This window comes from Aquarana catesbeiana, linkage group LG12, assembly GCF_042186555.1.
Source record: "Aquarana catesbeiana isolate 2022-GZ linkage group LG12, ASM4218655v1, whole genome shotgun sequence".
In the NCBI taxonomy this organism is placed as follows: Eukaryota; Metazoa; Chordata; class Amphibia; order Anura; family Ranidae; genus Aquarana; species Aquarana catesbeiana.
In genome coordinates, this window is record NC_133335.1 from 199,181,867 (window position 1) to 199,209,169 (window position 27,303).

The 27,303-nt window shown below is 42.7% G+C and overlaps 1 protein-coding gene across 2 annotated transcripts in view; it reads right to left on the minus strand.

Moving 5' to 3' along the window:
- Positions 1–26,532, minus strand: part of PPP1R16B (protein phosphatase 1 regulatory subunit 16B) — a 108,080-nt gene extending 81,548 nt beyond the window's left edge. Inside the window, exon 1 of one of the 2 annotated variants that reach the window (XM_073606419.1) lies at positions 26,271–26,532. The gene's annotated coding sequence lies outside the window, so the exon portion shown is untranslated. The remainder of the gene's footprint in view (positions 1–26,270) is intronic. The other variant, XM_073606418.1, reaches the window with a different exon arrangement.
- Positions 26,533–27,303: the final 771 nt, after the last annotated feature.

The following is a 27,303-nucleotide window of genomic DNA, read 5'->3' on the forward strand; positions in this document are numbered from 1 at the left end:
AGTCCTCAAGGCGCCCCAACAGGTCATGTTTTCAGGATTTCGCTCAAATGAAACAGCTGTGGTGATTACTAAGGCAGTAAAACTGATCAAGTCACCTGTGCAAAATAATGGAAAGCCTGAAAACATGACCTGTTGGGGCGCCTTGAGGACTGGAGTAGAGAAACACTGCTTCAGGCTGGGTTCACACTGCTGCGGTGGCAGACATCGTATGTGATTAGCAGCGCACTGCTGTTCACATCACATGCGATGTCTGTGCTGTGCAATATCAGCCATACAGATAGTACCACACCTATGCGATCCAATACATGTCCGAATTGTTAGTTCGCAGTGCGATATGCGGGCTGAACTGGGGGTATCATTAACATTGTATGACACTCCCCAGCAGTTCGCATATGGCAGTGTGAACTGCCATGCGAGTTGGTACGATGCGGGAACCCGCAGTAAATTCACTGCGTTCCCGCACCGCAGCAGTGTGAACCCAGCCTTAGACTGTAGCCTGGGATATGAAAGGGCAGCACTAGAGGTCAAACAGGCTCTGCTGCAGTGCACATGCCGTCTAGAGGAGCTGACTGAGCAGAGGGATGAGCTCAACAGTTCTCCGCTGCTCCTTCACTGTCCAATCTAATGCTGGAGGCAGCAAGATGACCAAGCCCTATTGCCTAACTGCAGTGGAAAAAAAAAAGTCGGGTCACCAGCTGGCTCCACTGCCTGGCAAGGCTGTCTAAATTTCAGGCTGCAAGAACAAACCATTTGGCAGGTAAAACAGCTCCCTAACATGCATTTCATCTGTGTATTTAGCTGCTGCCCTGGAGTGTAGATTTAGGAAATTCAGCTGAAGCCTGTTCTGGTAAACATAATTACAATGGCATGAAACATTTATACATCAGTATATTTAAGCATTACTCGTCTTTAAATCAAACTGGTGTACCCATCTATACATGCGTAGATGAGCACAACTGCTATGTAGACGGATCTGGTCCTCCACTTTTAAGTCCTCCAAATGTGTAGTGCAGAGGGAGACTTCCATTAAAATTCTCATGCTCTAGTACAAAACCCCTGAGGTCATTCATAAATACGATCCCTCAAGCTCAGCAATGTGCTGGCACTGTGGGTTCAACATAGGCTCCTTGTTCCATATCTTTTGGCATTGCTCTCTGATAATACCCTTTTGGCATGAAGTGATGCTATTACCCAGTACATTACTTATTAGGCTTCCCCTTTACTGGCATTGCTAAACATGCTAAACAGCTGATTTCCTACATTCTTTTAGCCGATGTGTTGGTTATCCAATATACCTCCTCAATGGTCCAGATTCCTCCAACTCATAGCTAATATTCAAAGAATGGAATACCTCATGGCTATTGTACACGATCAAATCGCACAATTCAAAAAAATATGGGAACCATGGGATCAATCGGAATTTGGGACACCTCTTCCAGACTCTATGTCTTAAGGTATGCAATTAACCGCTTGCCGACCAGCGCACGACGATATACATCAGCACAATGGCATGGCTGCGCAAATAGGCATACAGGTACGTCCCCTTTAAGACGCAGCATTGTGGGTGCTCATGCGCCGTGACCATGCCCACGGGACCCGCGGCCTCCAAGTCTGCCGGTGTCCCACGATCGTGTCATGGAGCGGCAGATTGGGGAGATGCAAACAAGGCCTTTCCCCGTTCTGCCTTGTGACATGACAGAGATCTACTGCCCCCTGTCATCGGGAGCAGTGATCGCTGTCATGTCCTAGGTAGCCCATCCCCCCCACAGTTAGAATCACTCCCTAGGACACACTTAACCCCTTGATCGCCCCCCCCCCCCCAGTGTTTAACCCCTTCCCTGCCAGTGTCATTTACACAGTAATCAGTGATTTTTTATAGCACTGATCGCTGTATAAATGACAATGGTCCCAAAATAGTGTCCGATGTGTCCGCCATAATGTCGCAGTCACGATAAAAATCGCAGATCGCCGCCATTACTAATAAAAAAAAATTATAATAAAAATGCCATAAATCTACCCCCTATTTTGTAGACGCTATAACTTTTGCGCAAACCAATCAATATACGCTTATTGCGATTTTTCTTTACCAAAAATATGTAGAAGAATACATATCGGCCTAAACTGAGGAAAAAATTATTTTTTTTATATATTTTTTGGGGATATTTTTTATAGCAAAAAGTAAAAAATATTACTTTTTTTTCAAAATTGTCGCTCTTTTTTTATTTATAGCGCAAAAAGCTCTATTTGTGGGAAAAAAAGGACATCAATTTAGGTTGGGTGCAACGTCGCACGACTGTCAGTTAAAGCGACGCAGTGCCGTATCGCAAAAAGTGCTCTGGTCAGGAAGGGGGTAAATTCTTCCGGGGCTGAAGTGGTTCACTATCCTCAAGCCTTTCTATAAGTCCCCACTTTACGTCCCATGCCATATGGTGTCGCTTAAGAGCTCCCTGATTCTACACGTTTGATACGCAGGCAATTTCTATGTATGACCTCTGTATTGCGTCACGATTTGTTTATATGTTGACTACACTTCTGTATAACCTACAGTTAACTTCAGCTTTTTGTTAATTTGGAAATCTCATTTGTACGTTATATGTTTTGTTACATATGTCATTCACGAGTCTTGTGTAACCTTTTCTTTTTGCAAAAACGAATTAAAAAAATACAATTACAAAAAAAATAAATATAAAACTGGTGACATTTGCAGAAAAGATGCTGACGGGCTGTTTTGCAAAATATACACCTCTTTAAGAAATGTGTGATTGCCTGCATGCATCTAGCAGACCCCAATATAAGACTTATCCCAATTTGCGTTACTAAACAGAGAGGTAAATCTGGCTGCAACACCTAAACCCCACTTCCAGGATACCCCGTGACACAGAGACCAATGGTTGTTCACTGCATGCTTTTCCATGAGAGCAAAACAGGTTCACTTAACCCCCCAATCCAGCACATATCAAAACATACTTACCTTTTCTTCCCTCTCACTGTTCATCTACTAGGAGCAACAAGAACATATGGTACTTCAAAGTTTGGAGGAGTGTGTAACTCATAGGACGGTACTGGTGCTCAGTGGTTGGCCCTGCACTGTCATATGGGGGCAGGAAGAGCTGTCAGCCCAGTGTAATCTGTGAATAGAGTGACTCAGAGCTTGTCCTATTCCTTGGATCAAATGGAAGGGCAGAGGAAAGGAGGAAGTGAAAGTGTGTGCTACTGGAGGACTAGGCATTAAAGTGAATCTATAGATGGACAAAGAACAGGTTCTCTTTAAAACAAAGGCATATTGAACTGGGCAAAATAACAAATAATACCTTAAAGCGTATTATAAAGGCAAAACGTATTTTTTATTGGATGGACTGGGGAGTGTAGAACCCTCTGCCAAGTTTTTTTTTGTGGTTTGTGTGGGAAATCATCCAACAGGGACAAATGTTCTGGACAACGGTCTGAAGCTGGCCATATACTATTAGACCCCCATACACATTATTAGATTTTCTGCAGATTTTTGTCTTCAGATTTACCAAAACTATATAATATGAGGTCAAACCTTAATGCCGCGTACACACGACCGGTTTTGCCGTCGGAATAAACTCCGAAGGTTTCTCTGACAGAACTCCATTCAAGCGGTCTTGCCTACACACGATCCAGAATTTGACTAAAGTCCGACCGTCCAGAACGCGGTGATGTACAACACGTACGACAGGACTAGAAAAAGGAAGTGCAATAGCCAGTAGCCAATAGCTTCCGTCTCATACTTGCTTCAGAGCATGCGTCGTTTTTGATCCGTCGGAACAGCATACAGACGAGCGGTTTTCCCGATAGGAATTGGTTCCGTCAGAAATATTTAGAACATGTTCCATTTCTAGGTCCGTCAGAACTTTCGATAAAAAAAGTGCGATGAGCACACAAGTTCGGAATAGAGGATGAAAAGCTTCTGTCTGACTTTTTCTGTCGGATATTCCACTCGTGTGTACAGGGCATAAGAGTTACATTTTGTATGCAATCAGACAGGCTCTTGCACTACATGGTTTTAGTAAATCTGAGAACAAAAATCTGTAGAAAATCTAATAGTGTGTATGGGGCTTTAGATTTGTTTCTCGTTCAGCTTGTGGGTACTATACAGCATGGATGGACGACTCCCCCACATCAGCTATTTTATTCTGACAGCTGGCGCCAGCGACTGTCAGAATACCCAAAAAGCGGCTGCCTGTGATTGGATGCGGTAGCTGTTTGGCCAACAGTTTTCCACTTGGATGCTTCTATTTTGAAGAATATCGAGCAGGAGGGGGCCTACAAGAGAATTTTGGCCAGTTTATCAGAAAGTACAGTGTATGACCAGCCTAAGATGGGAGATTTCCTCTCTAAAGCTGGCCATACATTATACAATTTTCTTATTTAATTTCCTTTAGATTTAGCTTCATCTATGTAGTGCAAGGGCCTGCCTGACTGCATACAAATTGAAAGTGTTTAGGTCTGACCTCATATTATATGGTTTTGGTAAATCAAAAGGAAAATTGTACAAGAGAATTGTATAATGTATGGCCAGCCTAAGCTAAGATCTGAAAAGCAATCTGCGGTGGATCACTTATCAGAGTGCAGCTAAGCAGCCGCTGTCAGGGGTTCAGAAGGAGATCCTGTCACCTCCTGAATGCCCTTTTTTTATAATGAAATGTCACTGCCAGGGGTTCAAGAGGAGATCCTGCCACCTCCTGAATGGCTTTTTTTTTATAATGGGATGCCGCTGTCAGGGGTTCAGGAGAAGATTCTGACACCTCCTGAATTCCACTTTTTTTATTTATAAGAGGATGCCAATGCCAGGGATTCAGGAGGAGATCCTGCCACCTCATGAATGCCCTTTTCTTTATAATGGGATGCCGCTGTCAGGGGTTCAAGAGGAGATCCTGCCACCTCCTGAATGCCCTTTATTTTTTAAATATAATTGAATGCCGCTGTCAGGGGTTCAGGAGGAGATCCTGCCACCTAATAAATGCCCTTTTTTTTTATATATAATAAAATTCCGCTGTCAGGGGTTCAGAAGAAGATCCTGCTACCTCATGAATGCCCTTTTTTTTTATATAATGGCAATGCTGCTGTCAGGGGTTCAGGAGAAGATCCTGCTACCTCATGAATGCCCTTTTTTTTATAATGAGGCAAATGCACTGCAATTGCCAGTGAAGCATTTGCAGTGCAGCCCCATAGATCACAATGGCTGAGTTTGACAGTCAGTTCGGCATGCGCTTACATTTACTGCAGCATGTGCACAGCCTCCTCCAATTGTTGTTTATCCTTTAGGTGGGTGGTTGGGGGGGGGGTCTAAAACTGCCTGTTTTTACTGCTCCCCAGCCACTAACGTCAAAGAGGCTTTTCTGTTGCGTCTTCAAGACAAGAAATGAAGGAAAATCTGCCTCGCAGGACACAGACTGTCCAAAACTAAAGAGAGAAAAAAAAATCCTACTTCTGTACATGGGTCATGATAGCTAAGAGAGCCTTCCCAGAAATGTTTCTATTACCAAGACGGAATTACACGGTAATTTTAGATTTAAATAATTATTAGCTTAGTGTTCCTGTTAGCGACACAATTCATTACAAAGTAATAGGTGCTGATACATTGCTTTAGCACCACATGACCTAATTGATGGCACAGAAGGTTTCATCTCTGATCATTCAGCTATGGGGAGCTTCCTGTGCGGTCAACAAAGCCAGAGATGTCAACTGAAACCAAAGCAGGAAAGACCGAGCGCTGATGTGACTTCCTGCAGAGACAAACACGGCTCAATACTAAAGCAGCAGAGGATGAACAAGGCATGAAATAAACACGCATAGAAGTAAAAGACACAGCGTTTCAGACAGTGTATAAAACGCATTTCTAGTTCTTACATAACATAGCGTAGATATTTCTGTTGTTCCTGCAATGCTTGGTAAAGCACAACATCCAGCCTGGCAGAATCTCGCAGTTTAGAGTTTAGTATATAAAAATCTTTTTTACCCACGAAAGATTTACCCCCCTTCATGACCAGGCCATGTCTGGAGATATGGCACTGTGTTACTTTAACTGACAATTGCGCGGCCGAGCGACACTGCACCCAAATATAATTTATGTCCCCACAAATAAAGCTTTCTTTTGGTGGTATTTTATCACCTCTGCGTTTTTTATTTTTTGCACTATAAACAAAAAAAGAGCAACAATTTGAAAAAAAAAAAAAAAAAACAATATTTTTTTTTTCTGCTATAATACATATCTAATAAAAAAATGGAGAAAAACGAATTTACATTGAAGATGATTCACTGTTGCTTCTTATGAACTTTGATGAACTTTCCTTTTCACTTTTAATGCTATTATCACAAGAATGTGTTTTTTATGTGTGATTTAGGTGATTATTGTGCATACCCTGTTTCCCCGAAAATAAGACCTAGCGTGATTGTCGGTGATGGCTGCAATATAAGCCCTACCCCCCAAATAAGCCCTAGTTAAAGTCCTTGTAGGTCTTATTTTCAGGGTAGGGCTTATTTTCGGGGAAACAGGGTAGGGCTTATTTGGGGGGTAGGGCTTATATTGCAGCCATCACCGACAATCACACTAGGTCTTATTTTCAGGGAAACAGGGTATTATTTTATATTTATATCTGTACAAATTTCAGTTGAAACGTGCTAACCATACTTCGGACAGCGCTTCACTATTTGATGTTATATTTATCATTCACCAAAAATAGTGTGAATCAGGAATCAGGAAAATACAACATAATGGCCACTAGATTGAGCAGACAGTAATAGTAAGTACTGTATTTATCGGTGTTTAGCCTCATACACACACGATCGGACTTTATACAAACTTTCATGTGGATTTCTGTACAAAGGGCGTTGGCCGTGAACTTGTTAAGCATACACACGGCAGGACTTTTTGGGCAACAAACACGAACATAGTGACGTTTCAACGTACTGACGACACTTCAAAGGAGGACACTCATTTCTCCGGCGCCACCCTTTGGTCAACTTCTGTATTGTTGTCCGACCTTTTGCATTGGTTCTGAGCATGCGTGTTTGTACTTTGTACTAAAGTCTGATGGTTTTGTGTACACACGATCGGACTTGCTGAAGTCGGACTTTTGTTGCCGCCAACATTTGTTCGCACAGCCAACATTTGTCCGATGAAAACCGAAAAAGTTTGTCCGATGGAGCGTACACACGTTCGGATGTTGCCTTAAAACAGCTCATTTGCATGTTTGTTGTCAAAAAGTCCGATCGTGTGTACAAGCCTTAACACGCACAGGCATATTCCACACACCTTAATTTTAAGTGGGAGTTTTCAGGAAAAAAACTTTGAAGCAAAATAAGGGTTAGTGCCCATTAATGCAGCCTAATCACTGCCCATCAATGCAGCCTGACCAGTGCCCATCTGCTGCCTTGCTATTGCCCATCATTGCAGCCTGATTAGTGCCCATCTGCAGCCTCTCCATTGCCCATCAATGCAGCCTGACCAGTGCCTATCTGCTGCCTTTATATTGCCCATCATTGCAGCCTGAGCGATTAGTGCCTATCTGCAGCCTCTCCATTGCCCATCAATGCAGCCTGATTAGTCCCAATCTGCAGTCTCTCCATTGCCCATCAATGCAGCCTGTTCAGTGCCCATCTGCAGCCTCTCCATTGCCCATCAATGCAGCCTGATCAGTGCCTATCTGCTGCCTTGCTCTTGCCCATCATTGCAGCCTGATTAGTGCCCATCTGCAGCCTTTCCATTGCCCATCAATGCAGCCTGATCAGTGCCCATCTGCAGCCTCGCCATTGCCCATTAATGCAGCCTGACCAGTGCCCATCTGCAGCCTCTCCATTGCCCATCAATGCAGCCTGATTAGTCCCCATCTGCAGCCTCTCCATTGCCCATCAATGCAGCCTGTTCAGTGCCCATCTGCAGCCTCTCCATTGCCAAACAATGCAGCCTGATTAGTCCCAATCTGCAGCCTCTCCATTGCCCATCAATGCAGCCTGATCAGTGCCCATCTGCAGCCTCACCAGTGCCCATCTGCAGCCTCGCCAGGGATCTCCTGTTTACTCGGCGCTCAGTCACACACAGTCCCGCCTCCTGACGGCTCCTATGATAGACAGAACACCGGTCCAATGCCAGGACATGTGATGTATGTCCTATGAGCCATCCAGGAGGTGGGACTGTGTGTGACGAGTAAGCAGGAGATTCCGTCTATGTGTAATCTGGCTGCGCTCACCACTTCCCCCTCTTCCTGAGGCAGCCAGGTAAATATCGGCATATAACACGCACCCATGATTTGCCCTCTATTTTCAGGGGGAAAAGGTGCGTGTTATACGCAGATAAATACGGTTCTATCTAGTGGTTATAATGCAGTACATTCCTGATTTACACTATTCTCATAAATGACGGACATCCAACCTGGAGAGAAAATAGCCTGGTAACATTGATTGTGCCAGTATTCACACAGAATAAATGCACTTGCTGTTGCACAAAATAAATAGCTCATTGATTTTTTTAATAAATATCCCCATTATTCTGTGGCCCTGGGGCCCCGGCAGCCAGTAGTCAGTGTTTTTCCTTGCCTGGATGCTTGCTCAGGGACAGTGAACGAATATATTCATTAATTCATATTTTTTCTTTATAATTTTATAATGGATCTTGCTGAGAGGAACATCAATTATGATGGCGGTCATTTTTTAAGGTGGCCGTATGGCGCTGTGAATTGTAATAGGACCTAAAGGTAGTGAGTTCTAGTAGTCTCTGATGAATGCACTCAATCTCTAACCATGTCTACAGCCTTTGACCACCTCTTGCAGCATACCAGCCATCTCTGAACATCTATTGTAGTATGTTCAATCTCTGAACATCTATTGTAGTATGTCCAGTCTCTGACTGCTTTCTGTAGCATTACATTACAACAGTGTCACTAAACCCAAATCATAAAAATATATCAATAAATGGCGTATTATATGCTGTTCCCACTCACTTAGTATCACTTTAAATATTTTGTGTGGCCCTGTGGGGATGTCAGGGGCTACACTTGAGTTCCCTACAGCAAGGAATTTTAACACCTACAATTTTTGGACATTTGTATACCTCCCAACATTTTGAGATGGGAATGAGGGACACCTACTAACAAATGTATGTAGGTATGGGACACGCCCCCTGCTACACCCCCTTAAAGGAGAATTACTGGTAACCAAAAAAAAAGGTTAATTGAATCCACAATGGACTTTTTTTTACCACTACTATTCTTTATATTGGCTTTTAAAATGTACAAATGCAGCAATTTATAATTTGGATGAACGGTTTAGCACTGGGAAACACTTTTTGAAAGATAAAAAGTGCATTTTATATACAACTATATAGATCAGACCAAAATGAGGGACAAATGAGGAGGAATGAGGGACAGAGGGACATTGCTCCAAATCAGGGACAGTTGGGAGCTATGCATTTGTTGCTAAATTTAGAAAGAGACCTGTAGAGGAGAAAGGGGCGCAGCGGATTTTTGGAGGAGTCAGAAGACTCTTTGTAGTTCAGAAAACCATTTTTTTCTTTCCTCTTGTTTCGTAGTCTGTAGAGCTGAAAAGTAGCATATAGCGAAGACACATGACACAAGGGGAAGAGCTTAAAAAAAAAAAGTGTGTCATCATTTGGGTGCCTAGGTGCCTACGGCAGCATAAAATCTTTATACCTTACTAAGAAACCAGTCTTGCTGGTTTCTTATGTTACTTACTGTATACCTCTATATTCTTCTTAGAGCAAAATGATCAGCATGGAACAGACATTTGGCACAAGATGTTAGTTTGGGCAAACTCCATGTTTCTTTTAGGAGAAATTCACTTTAATCTAAGCAGGTTTGAAAAGTGGTATAATGAGATTCCATCAGACATTGACTCAGCTTAAAGCTAGCCAATTATATTCATTTCATTTGCATACAGTGTTGCATGACCGCGCATTTGGCAGTTAACCACTTCAGCTCCCGAAGATTTACCCCCTCTTCACGACCAGGCCATTTTTTGCGATACGGCACTGCGTTATTTTAACTGACAATTGCGCGGTCGTGCGACACTGTACCCAAAAAGAATGTGTGTCCTTTTTTTTCCCCACAAATAGAGCTTTCTTTTGGTAGTATTTGATCACCTCTGCGGTTTTTATTTTTTGCAACAAAAAAAAAAACCTGACAATTTAAAAAAATACAAAAAACTATTTTTTACTTTCTGCTATAAAACATATCCAATAAAAAAAACAAAAAACAAATTTCTTCATCAATTTAGGCCAATATGTATTCTGCTACATGTTGTTGGTAAAAACAAAATCCCAATAAGCGTATATTGATTGGTTTGCGCAAAAGTTTGGGATTTTTTTTTTTATGGCACTTTTATTTTTGTTAGTAATGGCGGCGATTAGCAATTTTTAGCATGACTGCGACATTGCGGCGGACAAATTGGACACTAATGCCGCGTACACACGAGCGGACTTGCCAACGGGCTAAACTCCGTCTGCATTTCCGACGGAAAGATTTAGAACATGTTGAGTCCATTGGAAATGCTGACATAAAAAGTCCGATGGGGCTTATACACGGTCGGAATGTCCGACCAAAAGCTCCCATCGGACTTTTTCTGTCGGGAAGTCCAGCCGTGTGTACGCGGCATAAGTGACGCTTTTTGGGGACCATTGACACTAATACTAATAATAAAAAATCTATATTTTTTACTTTCTACTATAAAACATATCCAATAAAAAAAATGTAAAAAAACGAATTTCTTCATCATTTTAGGCCAATATGTATTCTGCTACATGTTGTTGGTAAAAAAAAAAAAAATCCCAAAAAGCGTATATTGATTGGCTTGCGCAAAAGTTATTGCGTCTGCAAACTATGGGATTTTTTTTGTGGCATTTTTATTTTTATTAGTAATGGTGGTGATTAGCGATTTTTAGCAGGACTGCGACATTGCGGCGGACAAATTGGACACTAAGTGACACTTTTTGGGGACCAGTGACACTAATACTAATAATAAATTGTAAAAAACCTAATTTCTTCATCAATTTAGGCCAAAATATATTCTGCTACATGTTGTTGGTAAAAAAAAATCCCAATAAGCGTACATTGATTGATTTGCGCAAAAGTTATTGTGTCTGCAAACTATGGGATTTTTTTATTTTTTTTTTATGGCATTTTTATTTTTATTAGTAATGGGGGTTGATTAGCGATTTTTAGCAGGACTGCAACATTGTGGCGGACAAATTGGACACTTAAGCCACGTACACACGAGCGGACTGTCCGACAGAAAAAGTCAGACGTAAGCTTTTCATCGTATATACCGATCGTGTGTATGCCTCATCTGACTTTTTTTTTTTCAAAAAATCTGACAGGTCTAGAAATAGAACATGTTCTAAATCGGACCCAATTCCTATCGGGAAAACCGCTCGTCTGTATGCTGGTCCGACGGACCAAAAACGACGCATGTTCTGAAGCAAGTAGGAGACGGAAATTATTGGCTACTGGCTATTGAACTTCCTTTCTCTAGTCCCGTCGTAAGTGTCGTACGTCACCGCTTTCTGGACGGTCGGACTTTGGTCGGATTTTGGGTTGACTGTGTGTAGGCAAGACCGCTTGAATGGAATTCTGTCTGAGTTACGTCGGAGAAACCTGTCGGAGTTTATTACGATGGCTAAACCGGTCGTGTGTACGTGGCATAAGTGACACTTTTTTGGGGACCAGCGACACTAATACAGTGATCAGTGCTAAAAGAAATGCACTGTCACTGTAGGGAAGGGGTTAATATCAGGGGCGATCAAAGGGTTAAGTGTGCTCCTAGGGAGTGATTTCTAACTGTGTGGGGGACGGATACACTGGAGGAAGAGAGAGATCTGTGTTCCTGACTAGCAGGAACACAAGATCTCTCTCTTCCTCTCTGACAGAACGGCAGTCTGCCTTGTTTACATAAGCAGACGGGCGTTCTGCCTCTCCAGCAAACGATCGGCAGGTCCCGGCGACCATCGTGGCTGCCGGACCCACTGATTGGCTCCGGCTGTGTCCAATCACAGCGGGAGCAGGTTGCCAGCGCGCCTCTAAAGAGGAAACAACGTACAGGTACGTTGTTTAGCGCAGCTGGGCCGCCCTGCCGCAGTAAATGTGCGGTCCAGAAGTTGTTAAAGTAACACAGTGGTAAACAGCAAAAAATGCCCTGGTCATAAAGGGGGTAAAAGCTAACGGAAGTCAAGTGGTTAAAATAAGGTCAAAAAAGCACACTTCATCAAAAATGGTTTTTATGTAATAGAATACTCTCTTGCTATTGGTAGAAGACCACCGTTTCTGCTTTCCTTCACGTGACCTTAAACCTAGGTATATGATCACATGGCCCTAGGCTACCAGGAGCATAACATTTGTCATTACACACTGCAAAGAACCCATTGTTTTCAATCAGAGAGGCTTGAGGTTAGATAAAAGAAAGTTAAACCTTTATATGTAATGAGCAAACATGGCCACCCCCGTGTGCATATATTTAATTAAAGTATACTTAGAAATAAAGTTTAGAAAACAATAAGACACACTGATAAGAATAATCACTTTAAGATTATTACTTGCACTTGTATTTCTTAAAAAAAACTTAAAGACCATGGTTTCCATTTAACTGTACTTGGATGTGTTGTCTGGCAGGAGCATGGCAATCCTAATATTGGATGAATGGAATTTTGGGAGATAAGACAGTTTACATTTATGGATTTTAACTGCGTTTGTAGCAGTGTTAATTTAGTCGACTAAAATGACTAAAACATTTTAGTCGACGAAATGAATACAATTTTAGTCGTCTAACGTCTAAAATACGACTGAAACAATTGAGATGAGTAAAATATGACTAAAACTAAAATGGCGTTTTAGTCAAAAGACTTATGCCGCATACACACGATCCGATTTTCCGACGGAAAATGTTGGATGTGAGCTTGTTGGCGGTAAGTCCGACCGTGTGTACGCTCCATCGGAGATTTGTTGTCGGACTTTCTGCCAACAAATGTTGGCTAGCATGTTCTCAAATTTTTCGCCAACAAATGTTTGTTGTCGGACTTTCCAATCGTGCGTACACAAGTCCGTTTCACAAAAGTCCAAAGTACAAACACGCATGCTCGGAAGCAGAAGCGGTCGGTCTTGTACACTAGCGTTCGTAATGGAGAATTGACATTCATGACGTGGCAAATTATGAAATCTCCAAATGCAGCGCACAATTCTCTTCTTCTTTAGGGCCGGTTCACACTGCTGCGAATTCTATTGCAAATTTGAGCCGTTGCGATCGCTCAAATTCTCAAGTCATTTAAATAACATCATTTTCCATTAGTGCCGTATTTGCATTTGCGTCCATAGGCGGACTCGGCCTTGGCCCCTCCCCCCCAGCGCCACGTCATTGGATTTGATTGACAGCAGCGGGAGCAAATGGCTGCGCTGCTATCAATCTATCCAATCAAGAGCCGACAAACCCGGGCAGAGGAAGAGCGCGTCTCCGCCGTGGGAAATTCCAGGGCTCTGGTAAGTTAAACGGGGGGCTGGGGGGGCCCGTCCCTGCCATAGGATGCATTAAGGTGAAAAAACACGAGGGTTTACAACCCCTTTAAACATCTAGGGTGATCAAAGGGTTAAATGTGCCCAGCCAGTGTTTTTGTGTGTACAGTGTGTGGCGCTTTTACTAAGGAATGTGCTGGATGTTATTCCCTGCTTTCCAGGGAAAAAAAATCCAGCACATCCCCGCTGACAGGACAGAGCTCTGCCATGTTTACATAGGCAGAGCTCCATGCTGTTTGTCTCCTCGACGAACAGAGGGTGCCAGTGGACATCCATTGGCTGACACCTGCTGATCAGCTTCTGCTGTGACTAATCACAGCAGAAGAAGCACGCCAGCGGCGCGTGCCTCCTACCCGGAAGTACAGAATCACTTATATATATATTAGGGTTGTCCCGATACCGATACTAGTATCGGCACCGATACAGAGCATTTGCCCAAGTACTCGGGTAAATGGTCCCGATGCTTCCGCTGATACCTTGACAGTCAGCAGTGATCTGCGTGTGGGGGAGTTACAAGCTTCTCCCCCCGCGGCTTTCAGCTGCTTAGTGACATACAGCGGTGATCGGTTCTTGTAACTCCCCCACACCGATCACCGCTGACTGTCACCGCATCCTCCATGCCCCCTCCGTTCCTCTGTCCCCCTCCGCTGTCCCCCTCAGTTCCTCTGTACCCCTCCGCTGTCCCCCTCCGTTCCTCTGTCCCCCTCTGTTCCTCTGTCCCCCTCCGTTCCTCTGTCCCCCTCTGTTCCGCTGTCCCCCTCTCCTTCTCTGTCCCCCTCCGTTCCGCCATTCCGCTGTTCCGCTGTCCCCCTCTCCTTCTCTGGCCCCCTCCGTTCCGCCATTCCACTGTCTCCCTCTCCTTCTCTGTCCCCCTCCGTTCTGCTGTCCCTCTCCGCTGTCCCCCTCCGTTCTGCTGTCCCTCTCCGCTGTGTGTATGGACAGAGTCAGCTGACTCTGTCCATTGACATAACTGAAACAATGTAATCTCCTGTGATTACGATGTGTCAGTTTATGAATGGAGCGGAGCGGCTGTCTTCTCTCCATTCATTCTCAGTGCAGCTGAGGCTGCAGAGAAAGGGACTGGGGAATCTCTATCCTCTGTCTCTTTTTCTGTCTCAAGGGGGAGATATCAGGGGTCTGTTAAGACCCCTGATATCTCACCAAAGCCCCCCAACAGGGCTGATTGAAAAAAAACAAAAAAACACATATTGCAATAAAGAATAAAAAAAAATATTATTGTAAAAAATAATAAATATAAATAAAAAAAAAAAAAACACAGACACCGTTCACCCCCTCCCCCCCCTAAAAAAAACAAACACTGTCACGTGACATTAAAAAAAAAAACACTTGTTCCCATGATAACTGTCTAAGACACATTGGAAAGCTATCCTCCCACTTTCTGCTGCATCAACAGAACAGGATATCTACCAGGTCTATAGGATCCGGCAGTATGTTTGCGCAGGCACAAAATCCAGCGAACCTCCCGCGCATGCTTGGAAAGCAGTAGGTCTCTGCCAGTCTATGGGACTTCACAACGAGGCATGGCTTGTCTGGGCAAGCGCCAGGCTTTTGATGGATCTCACTCATTTGCACACATGCCATGGGTCTCAATCCAAGATGGCAAGGTGGCAGCAGAGCGATGAAGAAGAATTTTGGGCTGGAAGGAGGACAATGCTAGACTCCATGGACTAGCACGTATGTATTTTTTAAAATTTATATACAGGAACAATTACCAGAGCCTAGGTAGGGTGGAGTTCTTCTTTAACCAATTGCCAACCGCTGCAAGCCGATATACGTCGGCACAATGGCAGTGGTGGGCAAATGGGCGTACCTGTACGTCCCCTTTAATAGGCGGGGCTAGTGGGTGCCCACCGCGTACAGCGTTACCGTGCCTGCGGGTCCCGCAGGCTTGATGTCCGCCGGTGTCCCGCGGTCGTGTTACGGAGCCGCAGAACGGGGAGATGTCTATGTAAACAAAGCATTTCCCCGTTCTGCTTAGTGACATGACAGAGGTCTACTGCTCCCAGTTATCGGTAGCAGTGATCGCTGTCATGTCAGTGGTAGCCCATCCCCCCCTACAGTTAGAATCACTCTAGGACACACTTAACCCCTTGATCGCCCCCCCTAGTGTTTAACCCCTTCCCTGCCAGTGTCATTTATACAGTAATCAGTGCATTTTTATAGAACTGATCACTGTATAAATGACAATGGTCCCAAAATAGTGTCAAAAGTGTCCGATGTGTCTGCCATAATGTTGCAGTCATGATAAAAATCGCAGATCGCCACCATTACTAATAAAAGAAATAAGTTAATAATAAAAATGCCATAAACCTATCCCCTATTTTGTAGACGCTATAACTTTTGCGCAAACCAATAAATATACGCTTATTGTGATTTTTTTAATCAAAAATATGTAGAAGAATATATATCGACCTAAACTGGGGAAAAAAAATGTTTTTTTATATATTTTTTGGGGATTTTTATTATAGCAAAAAGTAAAAAATATTGCTTTTCTTTTTCAAAATTGACTTTTTTTTTGTTTATAGCACAAAAAATAAAAACCGCAGAGATGATCAAATACCACCAAAAGAAAGCTTTATTTGTGGGAAAAAAAGGAAGTCAATTTTGTTTTGGTGTAACGTCGCACGACCGCGCAATTGTCAGTTAAAGCGACGCAGTCCCGAATCGCAAAAAGTCCTCTGGTCAGGAAGGGGTAAAACCTTCCGGGGCTGAAGCGGTTAATGAGACACAGATGGCAAATACATGACAGTGGGTTTAACCTTCTCCTACTCTTCATAAAATGAGAAAAGGTTGTGACTTTAGATATTCTGTGCTTTGACTCTCGTGCGGCCGATCTACACTACTTCCCTAATGTGTTCTGAAGTCACATAAGAGCTGGCGGAAGGAGCCACGGCATGCAGCAGATGACCAGGATTCAGACAATTCTGGAAGTGTCAGATTTTAATGATTCCTTAGGCATAAATGTTTTCTTCAGATCGTAGGTGCGGGTAGCGGGAGACGTAAGCATTAACTATCTTCCTTACCAGGAAACTTTCTGTCTACGGTTTTCTTTTAACCACTTCCATACTGCGCAAATTCTGACACTTCTCTCCTACATGTAAAAATCATAATTTTTTTGCTAGAAAATTACTCAGAACCCCCAAACATTATATATATATATATATATATATATATATTTTTTTTAGAAGACACCCTAGGGAATAAAATGGCGGTCAATGCATCTTTTTATGTCACACGTTATTTGCGCGGTCATTTTTCAAACGCGATTTTGTGGGAAAAATAAAACATTTTCATGAATTAACAAAAAAAAAAACAGTAAAGTTAGCCCATTATTTTTGTATAATGTGACAGATGATGTTACGCCGAGTAAATAGATACCTTACATGTCAAACTTTAAAATTGCGCACACTCGTGGTATGGCGCCAAACTTCGGTACTTAAAAATCTCCATAAGCGACGGTTTAAAAATTTTTACAGGTTACCTGTTTAGAGTTACAGAGGAGGTCTAGTGCAAGAATTATTGCTCTCGCACTAACGTTCGCGGTGATACCTCACATGTGTGGTTTGGGCGTCGTTTACATATGCGGGCGCGACTTACTTACGTGCAAGCTCATGGGGACGGGGATATATATTTTTTTATTGTTTATTTTTTTTATTTTTTATTTTTTTACACTTTCCCTTTAACAATTTTTTTTTATCACTTTTATTCCTATTACAAGGAATGTAAACATCCCTAATAGGAATGGTGCGTGACAGGTCCTCTTTATGGAGAGATATGGGGTCTATAAGACCCCACATCTCTCCTCCAACCTGGACAGCATCAGATCAAAAAAAAAATTGACGATCTGATGCTTTTCTAGCCAAGATCTCGGCTTTGTTTACTTGTGTGGCCCGGACGTGACGTCATAAAGTTGCGCCCGGGCCTCCGAGGATCATAGAGACTGCCAGGGACCATCTGTCCCTCGGAAATCTTGACTATGGTATTAACCATGGCTTGTTACCCACTATGCCAATGACCCACCCCCCTTACCTCTAATAACCACGCCACACATAACTGGGGTAAATTGGCTCTAGCAGCCGTTTTATTAACCAAATATATAAATATCCATTAATTAACCTATCAATAACCTTTTAAACAAACATACAGCTTTATTAACGATAATGGAGTCCAAGGTCCCAATGGCACCAGAACCGTACCAGCTAGTCACTTCTAAGGCCTCCAGAGTGCCCATATGACCTAAAAGGACCTTGCACCCTGCCAAGTGCACCACTGTTTTTTTTCCCCCAACCCCAACAGAAAAATTATCACAACATGTAGGGCGGGAGGGTGGGAAGCTGTTCCGCTCTCTCCTGTTCCGACTGAGGCCGCCTCCCTCCTCGTACCGCGTCACTTCCCCCTCCAAGACTCCGCCCCATCTCCGTCCCCCCGCTGCGCTCCTCCCTCTTCTCCTCAGTACCTGGCGCCCAGTTAGCCCCTGTCATGCCGGCCCTCCGTTATGGCTTTGGGGTTGACTCCGGCCTTTGTTTATGCCTCTCTTCTGGTGCCGGGGGTCCTGACCTCTACCCTGCGTCGCTGCACATAATTACTTTCCTTTCCTTGTCCCTTCGCTGTGTTTGGCAGCATTGGGTGAAGAAAGCTGTGTAAGCTCCAAATCGGTCATGTCAGAGCTCACACTGGGCAGAGGACTCTCCCCCTGCCAAATGTGACAATGCTGGGTGGTTGAGTGGCCAGTTACAAGGCCCCAATGTCGTCAGGTGGGAGTGAAGGGTGGGGGTCATATGCCCCATACCTGAAAGTACACAGCATTTATCCTCACTCCTGATGGGCGAATGGAGGGGCAGGGGAGAGAAGGGACAGTGATTGTATACATCTGGAAAGGAAGGCTGTTAAATGAACCCATTGCTTTTCCCTGTATGGGTAAAACATAGGTTCATATATAACTAAACTCAAAAAAGCTAAATATCCTAATTAGCACCTTGAACTCTGGAAGATTTAGCCCCCCCCCCATGAGCAGGCCATTTTTTACAATACAGCACTGCATTAATTTAACTGACTATTGCGCGGTCATGCAACACTGTACCCAAATAAAACGTGTGTCCTGTTTTTTACACACATAGAGCTACTTTTGGTGGTTTTTGATCACATTTGCGTTATTTTTTTGCGCTATAAACAAAAAGAGACCGAAAATTTAGAAAAAAAAAAAAAAAATACAATATTTTTTACTTTCTAAAAAACATATCCAATAAAAAATAGAAAAAAAAATCAAATTTCTTCATAAATTTAGGCCAACACGTATTCTGCTACATATTTTTGGTAAAAAAAAAATCCCAATAAGCGTATATTGATTGGTTTGCGTCTACAAACTATGGGATATTTTTATTTTTTTACTAATAATGGAGGGGCGATCAGCGACTTATAGCGGGACTTCGATATTGCGGTGGACATTCTGACACTAACACTTTTTTGTGGACCAGTTACACTAATACAGTGATCAGTGCTATAAATATGCACTGTCACTGTACTAATGACACTGGCTGGGAAGGGGTGTACATCAGGGGCGATCATGCTCGGCTTCAGTATGTCACAGTACATGTTGGCATTCATTGCTCCCTCAATGATCTGTAGCTCCCCAGTGCTGGCAGCACTCATGCAGCCCCAGACCATGACACTCCCACCACCATGCTTGACTGTAGGCAAGACACACTTGTCTTTGTACTCCTCACCTGGTTGCCACCACACACGCTTGTCACCATCTGAACCAAATAAGTTTATCTTGGTCTCATCAGACCACAGGACATGGTTCCAGTAATCCATGTCCTTAGTCTGCTTGTCTTCAGCAAACTGTTTGCGGGCTTTCTTGTGCATCATCTTTAGAAGAGGCTTCCTTCAGACCAATTTGATGCAGTGTGCGGCGTATGCTCTGAGCACTGGCAGGCTGACCCCCCCACCCCTTCAACCTCTGCAGTAATGCTGGCAGCACTCATACGTCTATTTCCCAAAGACAATCTCTGGATGTGACGCTGAGCACGTGCACTCAACTTTTTCGGTCGACCACGGCGAGGCCTGTTCTGAGTGGAACCTGTCCTAGTAAACCGCTCTATGGTCTTGGCCACCGTGCTGCAGCTCAGTTTCAGGGTCTTGGCAATCTTCTTATAGCCTAGGCCATCTTTATGTAGAGCAACAATTTTTTTTTCAGATCCTCAGAGAGTTCATTGCCATGTGATGGCATGTTGAACTTCCAGTGACCAGTATGAGAGCGTTAAAGCGATAACCCCAAATTTAACACACCTGCTCCCCATTCACACCTGAGACCTTGTAACACTAATGAGCCACATGACACTGGGGAGGGAAAATGGCTAATTGGGCCCAATTTGGACATTTTTACCTAGGGGTGTACTGACTTTTGTTGCCAGCGGTTTAGACATTAATGGCTGTGTGTTGAGTTATTTTGAGGGGACAGCAAATTTACAGTTATACAAGCTGTACACTCACTGCTTTACATTGTAGCAAAGTGTCATTTCTTCAGTGTTGTCACATGAAAAGATAATATAATAAAATATTTACAAAAATGTGAGGGGTGTACTCACTTTTGTGAGATACTGTAGTTGTTGCATAAAATACAAATTAACCCACAGAAGAGGGGTGGAGAAGAAGATGTACATGCAGGGGGAAGAGGAGAGGTTCAGGAACTCATGGAGGATGTTGCAATTTTATGAAAAGTAGTTTACATTTAAAGCCATTAAAGTGGTACTAAACCCAGGAGCCTGCATTTACTATATTTGATCTCCCACTGTACACAGAACATGAAAATGCAACTTTGTTTAGTAATTATAAGCTGCTAAATACCTTTTATCATCAGCAGTATAAAGCAGTCATGTGACTTCTATCAGTGTCTGGTTAGAGCTTCCAGGAGGTGTTTTTCATTCTCCTCTGACTGTCCTATGAGGCTGCACAATCCCTGACCCTCTGTCTGGACAGTGCTGACTGGCCCTGTGCTGATCACATGCACCTTACCAAGAAAAAAAGAAAACTCTCTAGCAATACACACCAAAATGTGCAGAGTGCCTCGAAGGCTCTGTTCTATCAGGAGATGTGTTGGGGACAGTAAAAGAAGGGGAGGATCAAAGACCAGATCAAACAGCCTTTTTACACAATGCGCATGATTATCCCCTTGGGTTACACCAGGGGTGCCCAACCAGTGTCCCGGGGGCCACATGTGGCCCGCGGAGCCCTCTGATGTGGCCCGCGACCTCTTTCTGCGGGATGACGAATTGGCAAGCCCAGATCATGGGTTGCAGACCCACCATCCCAGAGCATCTGTGTTGTTAATGAAGCCGGCAAAGCAATCGGCTGTGGAGCAGAGCTGTATAAGCTGATGCTTCCTGTATAGCGCCGTCTCCTGCCACAGGCGGAGTGATACCAAATGCACTCTGCCTGGGACAGCAACAGCAGGCGATACCTGAATGGAAGACTGTTATTAAAGGTCAGTTTATTACTAAAATTGCAGTGTATGTATGGGCATATCTGCGCAGTGGTTACTGGGCTGCTTTCAAACTGATCCTCAGGTGCAGTGCACCTTCTGGTTACCTGCACTGAGGCATAGACTTCTGTTATTACCTGCGGGTTTGGTGCGCTCCATTCACCTCTATGAAACGGCAGATTTGTGTCCATTTACACCCGCCTACCTCCAATCTGATTCGCTAAAAAAAAAAAAAAAAAAAAAAAAAAAAAAACAGAAGGGGATCAATCCCCTTCCGTCTGGGCGGATCAGATCGCTGGACCCATAGAGTAGAGTGGGCTGTGTCCATGTCCGCTCTGCGCGGACCTGTCATCCGCCTGCTCTTTCATTGTGGCCAAGTCGCTTAAGTGGCCCTCGCTCTTCAAAAGGTTGGGCACCCCTGGGTTACACAGTGAGTATAACAAGAATGCTTTACTGCATATACAGACTGATTTTACTGTTGTGGGTTTATTAATACTTTAACTCCTTGGCGCTGGGCTCCATATTGGCCGAGCGGCCGCATGTTTGTGTGCAATAGCGCCAATAGCGCTGTGCTGAGAGTGCGTGTCCTGCGTGCTCCTGGCACAGTTATCGGTGGCTAACTGAAAGCTCCCGTTCGCATCTTGCTTTCCGATCATGTGACCGCCGTGACAGCCAATCATAACCGTGACATGACGATAAGCTCCGCCTCCTGGCATTCTTAACCCCTTAAAGGGCCAGCATGCGCTGGCTCTAAGAGGTTAAGTATTGGATTGCATGGATTATATTTGAAGATGAAGGATATTTAGCGTCACTTTAACTGGCTCACGCAGATATACTGCGGCAGAATGGCTCCCCTGGGCGAAACCCGTACGGGTATGTCCTTATCTTTTTCGGCCACCTCGCTGCAAGGCGGGGAACCCGATGCGCGTGCCTGCCGGGCACGATCACCACCGGCCACGCACGATCGCATGCATGAGCGCCAGCACAGGGATTTGTGTGTGTAAACACAAATCCCTGTGCTGTCAGGGAAGAGGAAACATATCGTTTGTTCCTACTAAGTAGGAACAAACGATATGTCTTCCTCTTCTAGTCACTCCCATCCCCATACAATTAGAACACACTGAGGGAACACACATTTAAGCCCTTGATCGCCCCCTAGTGTTAACCCCTTCCCTGCCAGTGACAAATGCACAGTAATCAGTGCATTTTTATAGCACTGATCACTGTATAAATGACAATGGTCCCAAAATAGTGTCAAAAGTGTCCGACGTGTCTGCCATAATGTCGCAGTCACAATAAAAATCCCAGATCGATGCCATTACACATAAAAAAAATATATTAATAAAAATGCCATAAATCTATCCCCTATTTTGTAGACGCTATAACTTTTGCGCAAACCTATCAATATATGTTTATTGCGATTTTTTTACCAAAAATATGTAGAAGAATACATATCGGCCGAAAATGAGTAAAACATTTGTTTTTTTATATATTTTTTAGGGATATTTCTTATAGCAAAAAGTAAAAAATATTGTTTTGTTTTTTTTCAAAATTGTCGTTCTTTTTTTGTTTCTAGCACAAAAAATAAAAACCAATTATCAATGGTCCCAAAAAAGTGTCAAAAGTGTCCGATCTGCCCGTCGCAATGTCGCATTACCGCTAAAAATCACAGATCACCGCCATTACTAGTAAAAAAAAGATAATAATAAAAATGCCATTAAAATGCCATAAATCTTTCCCATAGTTTTTAGGCGCTATAACTTTTGCACAAACCAATCAATATACGCCTATTGTTTTTTTTTTACCAAAAATATGTAGAAGAATACATATCGGCCTAAACTGAGTAAAACATTTGTTTTTTTATATTTTTTGGAGGGATATTTATTATAGCAAAAAGTAAAAAATTTTGTTTTTTTTTTCAAAATTGTCGTTCTTTTTTTGTTTATAGCACAAAAAATAAAAACCAATTATCAATGGTCCCAAAAAAGTGTCAAAAGTGTCCGATCTGCCCGTCGCAATGTCGCATTACCGCTAAAAATCACAGATCACCCGCCATTACTAGTAAAACAAAGATAATAATAAAAATGCCATTAAAATGCCATAAATCTTTCCCATAGTTTGTAGACGCTATAACTTTTGCGCAAACCAATCAATATACGCCTATTGCGTTTTTTTTTACCAAAAATATGTAGAAGAATATATACTGGCCTAAACTGATGAAGAAATTTTTTTTTTTTTTAAATTGGGGGATATTTATTATAGCAAAAAGTAAAAGATTGGGTTTTATTTTCAAAATTGACGCTTTTTTTTTGTTTATAGCACAAAAAATAAAAACTGCAGGGGTGATCAAATACCACCAAAAGAAAGCTCTATTTGTGGGGAAAAAAGGACGCAAATTTTGTTTGGTTACAACGTCGCACGACTGCGCAATTGACAGTTAAAGCGACGCACTGCCAAATTGTAAAAAGTGCTCTGGTCAGGAAGGGGGTAAAATCTTCCGGGGCTGAAGTAGTTAATGAGCACTGGGGTGAATGGGCCCTACTAGATGCTGTATACAGCACATTGTATTATAAATGATAATATATAAAAAAACAAAATTATAAATCAAACGTTACTGCAAATAAAAACGCCATCAAACAATACTAGCTGGAAAAACTGACACCACTAGATTTCATTCCTAGACCTATCACCACTCATTCTTGTCAGCGTGCCACATGACATCAGGAAGCATGGAAACCGATTAGCAGGAAGCGTAATCAGTGCAAATATGCACAAATGCCAGGAATTCTCAGCATCACCTGAGATTAACATATAAGCCTCCAACCTCCTGTGGTGAGCCTGTGATCTGGAACTGAACTGGAACAGAACTAGTTAAAGCCTCCTTCTACAGCTCGGGATGCAGAGGCATCATGCGGTCTTCACACAGCAAGAAAGTCCAAAGGATGAGCTTGGAAATCGCATGGCAAATAGAATCCAGAAATGATACGCTGTCATGCCTTTTCTTCCTAGGAAAACCTAGGCCGAATTTTACTGCGCAAATGAAGGAATTCATTTTTTGGCAGAATAAATACAGATTGCTTTGAACTGACAGCTATTAAATATAAAAAAAACAAACAAAATACATACTATTAATATTGATTATTGATTAACTATGCAACCCTGCGTACATTAAATAGTTGAATAATTATCCCAGATCTATTATTAATAAATAAGCAGGTAAAGCGTGTTCATTGGGTCTTACAGTAGGGTTACTCTTCAGCAATTAAAAGTATAAATGTACAGTTCAAAGTTTTTTAGGTTTTATTTGGTGAAATGCAAATTCATTCATTTGCTGCATTACTGAGGTTTCAGCATAGTGTGTCGGAGCGTTGATGAAGACTCCCCGGATCAAGACAAGCTATGTACCTTATATAATGTTACCTTCAGATTCAGAATTCTTTATCAATCCTAATTATTAATGAACTAGAGTTCAACTAGAGTCCAACTTTTTAGAATATATCCGGCTCATACAGGCAAGCACATGCTTAATGCCTCCATCCCACCACCTGACTGACTTGTTCCTGAATTCTGAATCCTACCATAGGGTACACCTACTTATGCCTTCATTGTCAGCTTTACATTTGTCTACTTCTTCAGTATCATCCCCATTTTTCAAATCTTTTAATAAACACAATACCTTGGGACAAAAAGGGGCAACTAGAGTTACAGGCATACCCCATCCTAGCATATGGTCCGAAGATCCACTCCAAAGCCAGCCCTGGATGCTAAAGGCTCGACCACTCACTGTTACTGTATACGTATGTTATCGTGGATCTATGTCTTTATGTATTTTATGTATGTTTTTATCTATTTTAAATCCTGGCCCTGGGACACATTATCTATCTATCTGAGCCATGCTCAACCAGGGCTCCTCCAGAGGTCGCTGGGGCTGATTGACCTCCCATTTGATGGTGCCTTCATAATTCCAGGGCCAGTGCCACTTGGTAAAGCCAGTATTGCATTCTTCCCACTGACCACCAATGAATTGGTTTTAGGAAGAGACCTGAGAACTAATTCAAGGGTTCCACTAAGGGAAAGAGGTTGAGGATGGATGATCTATTTATCTATATATCTATTCATGCCTTTCTCAACCAGAGTTTACGGGAACCCTAAGGTTCCTCCAGAGATTGCTACAGATTCCTTGAGCTGTGGCTCATTGACCTCTCATTTGATGGTGCCTGCATAATTCCAGGGTCATTGCCACTTGGTAGAGTCAGTAGGAGTTGCATGCTTCCTACTGACCACCAATGAATTGGTTTTAGCAAGGGTTCCTCAAAGACCTGAGAACTATTTCAAGGGATCTTCTGGGGTAAAAATCTTGAGAAAGGATGATCTATCTATCCATCTATCTATCTATCTATCTATCTATCTATCTATCTATCTATCTATCTATCTATCTATCTATCTATCTATCTATCTATCTATCCCTTTCTCAACCGGGGTGATAATTCTGGGGTCAACACCACTTGGTAGAGCCAATACGGGTTGTATTCTTTCCACTGACCACCAATGTAAGGGGCATTTATCTCACTGGCCTCCAATGAATTGGTTTTAGCAAGGGTTCCCCAAGACCTGAAAACTATTTCAAGGGCTCCTATGAGATAAAACGGTTGAGGAAGCCCTATCTATCTATCTATCTATCTATCTATCTATCTATCTATCTATCTATCTATCTATCTATCTATCTATCCATCTATCTATCTCCTGTTCCTAGGACACATTATCTATCCATCTATCTATCTCCTGTTCCTAGGACACATTATCTATCTATCTATCTATCTATCTATCTATCTATCTATCTATCTATCTATCTATCTATCTATATCCTGGGACAAAAATATACTTTACAGTTCACCCTGGATGACCGATACACGTGTTCCCCTGCACAGAACAGTGACAATGATGTATAGGTATTGTGTCCAGTGTGAACACAGCCCCTATATATGCAGTACAGTCACACATGCTTTATGTCCCTATACTGTATAAATTCATCCAATGCTGCATATACAAGATGTAAGTATATGATATGTTCAATGCACCCACTGATGCTGTGCACTATACAAATACAATTATATTAGAAAATAGGATAATTTCACATTCATTTCATGCTCTGGAAACCATGATGGACATCTACATAAACATGTGACACGTATAGAATATCGCTGAAGCTTAGAATCTAATAAATTGTTATTTACCTGTATGCTCTGGGACCAGTAGACGAGGTTTAGGAGAAGAAGGAGATCTCAGTGGCAGACCGGTTGACCACCAGGGCAGAGCAATCAAGAAATTGGGAGCCACCTGACAGCATAGGGGGACTAATGCAGACGGTGCTGGGGGACCGGCGTAGAAGGCAGACTGCTGGCATCAGTGAACATTGCTGTCAGCTCTGCAGGCTAAAGAGAGGAGGCGTCTGCTGCAGCCTGAGAGCTGTGCGAGGAAAGGAGGGGGAGAGAGTGCAGAGACTCATTATACAACTCCACCTCCAGCATTGCTAATACACAGAGCACAGCCCGCATGTCTCAAACATACTACCCCGTGTGTGATACACAGACGCATTGTTCTCCGCAAACTACAGGTATAATACAGATACACACACCACTCTGTGTATAATACAGATACACACCACTCTGTATATAATACAGATACACACACCGCTCTATGTATAATACAGATACACACACCGCTCTATGTATAATACAGATACACACACCACTCTGTGTATAATAAAGATACACACCGCTCTGTGTATAATACAGATACACACCGCTCTGTATATAATATAGATACACACCGCTCTGTATATAATATAGATACACACCGCTCTGTATATAATATAGATACACACCACTCCGTATATAATACAGATACACACCGCTCTGTGTATAATATAGATACACACCGCTCTGTATATAATACAGATACACACCGCTCTGTATATAATATAGATACACACACCGCTCTGTGTATAATACAGATACACACCGCTCTGTGTATAATACAGATACACACCACTCTGTGTATAATACAGATACACACCACTCTGTATATAATATAGATACACACCGCTCTGTATATAATACAGATACACACCGCTCTGTGTATAATACAGATACACACCGCTCTGTATATAATATAGATACACACCGCTCTGTGTATAATACAGATACACACACCGCTCTGTATATAATACAGATACACACACCGCTCTGTGTATAATACAGATACACA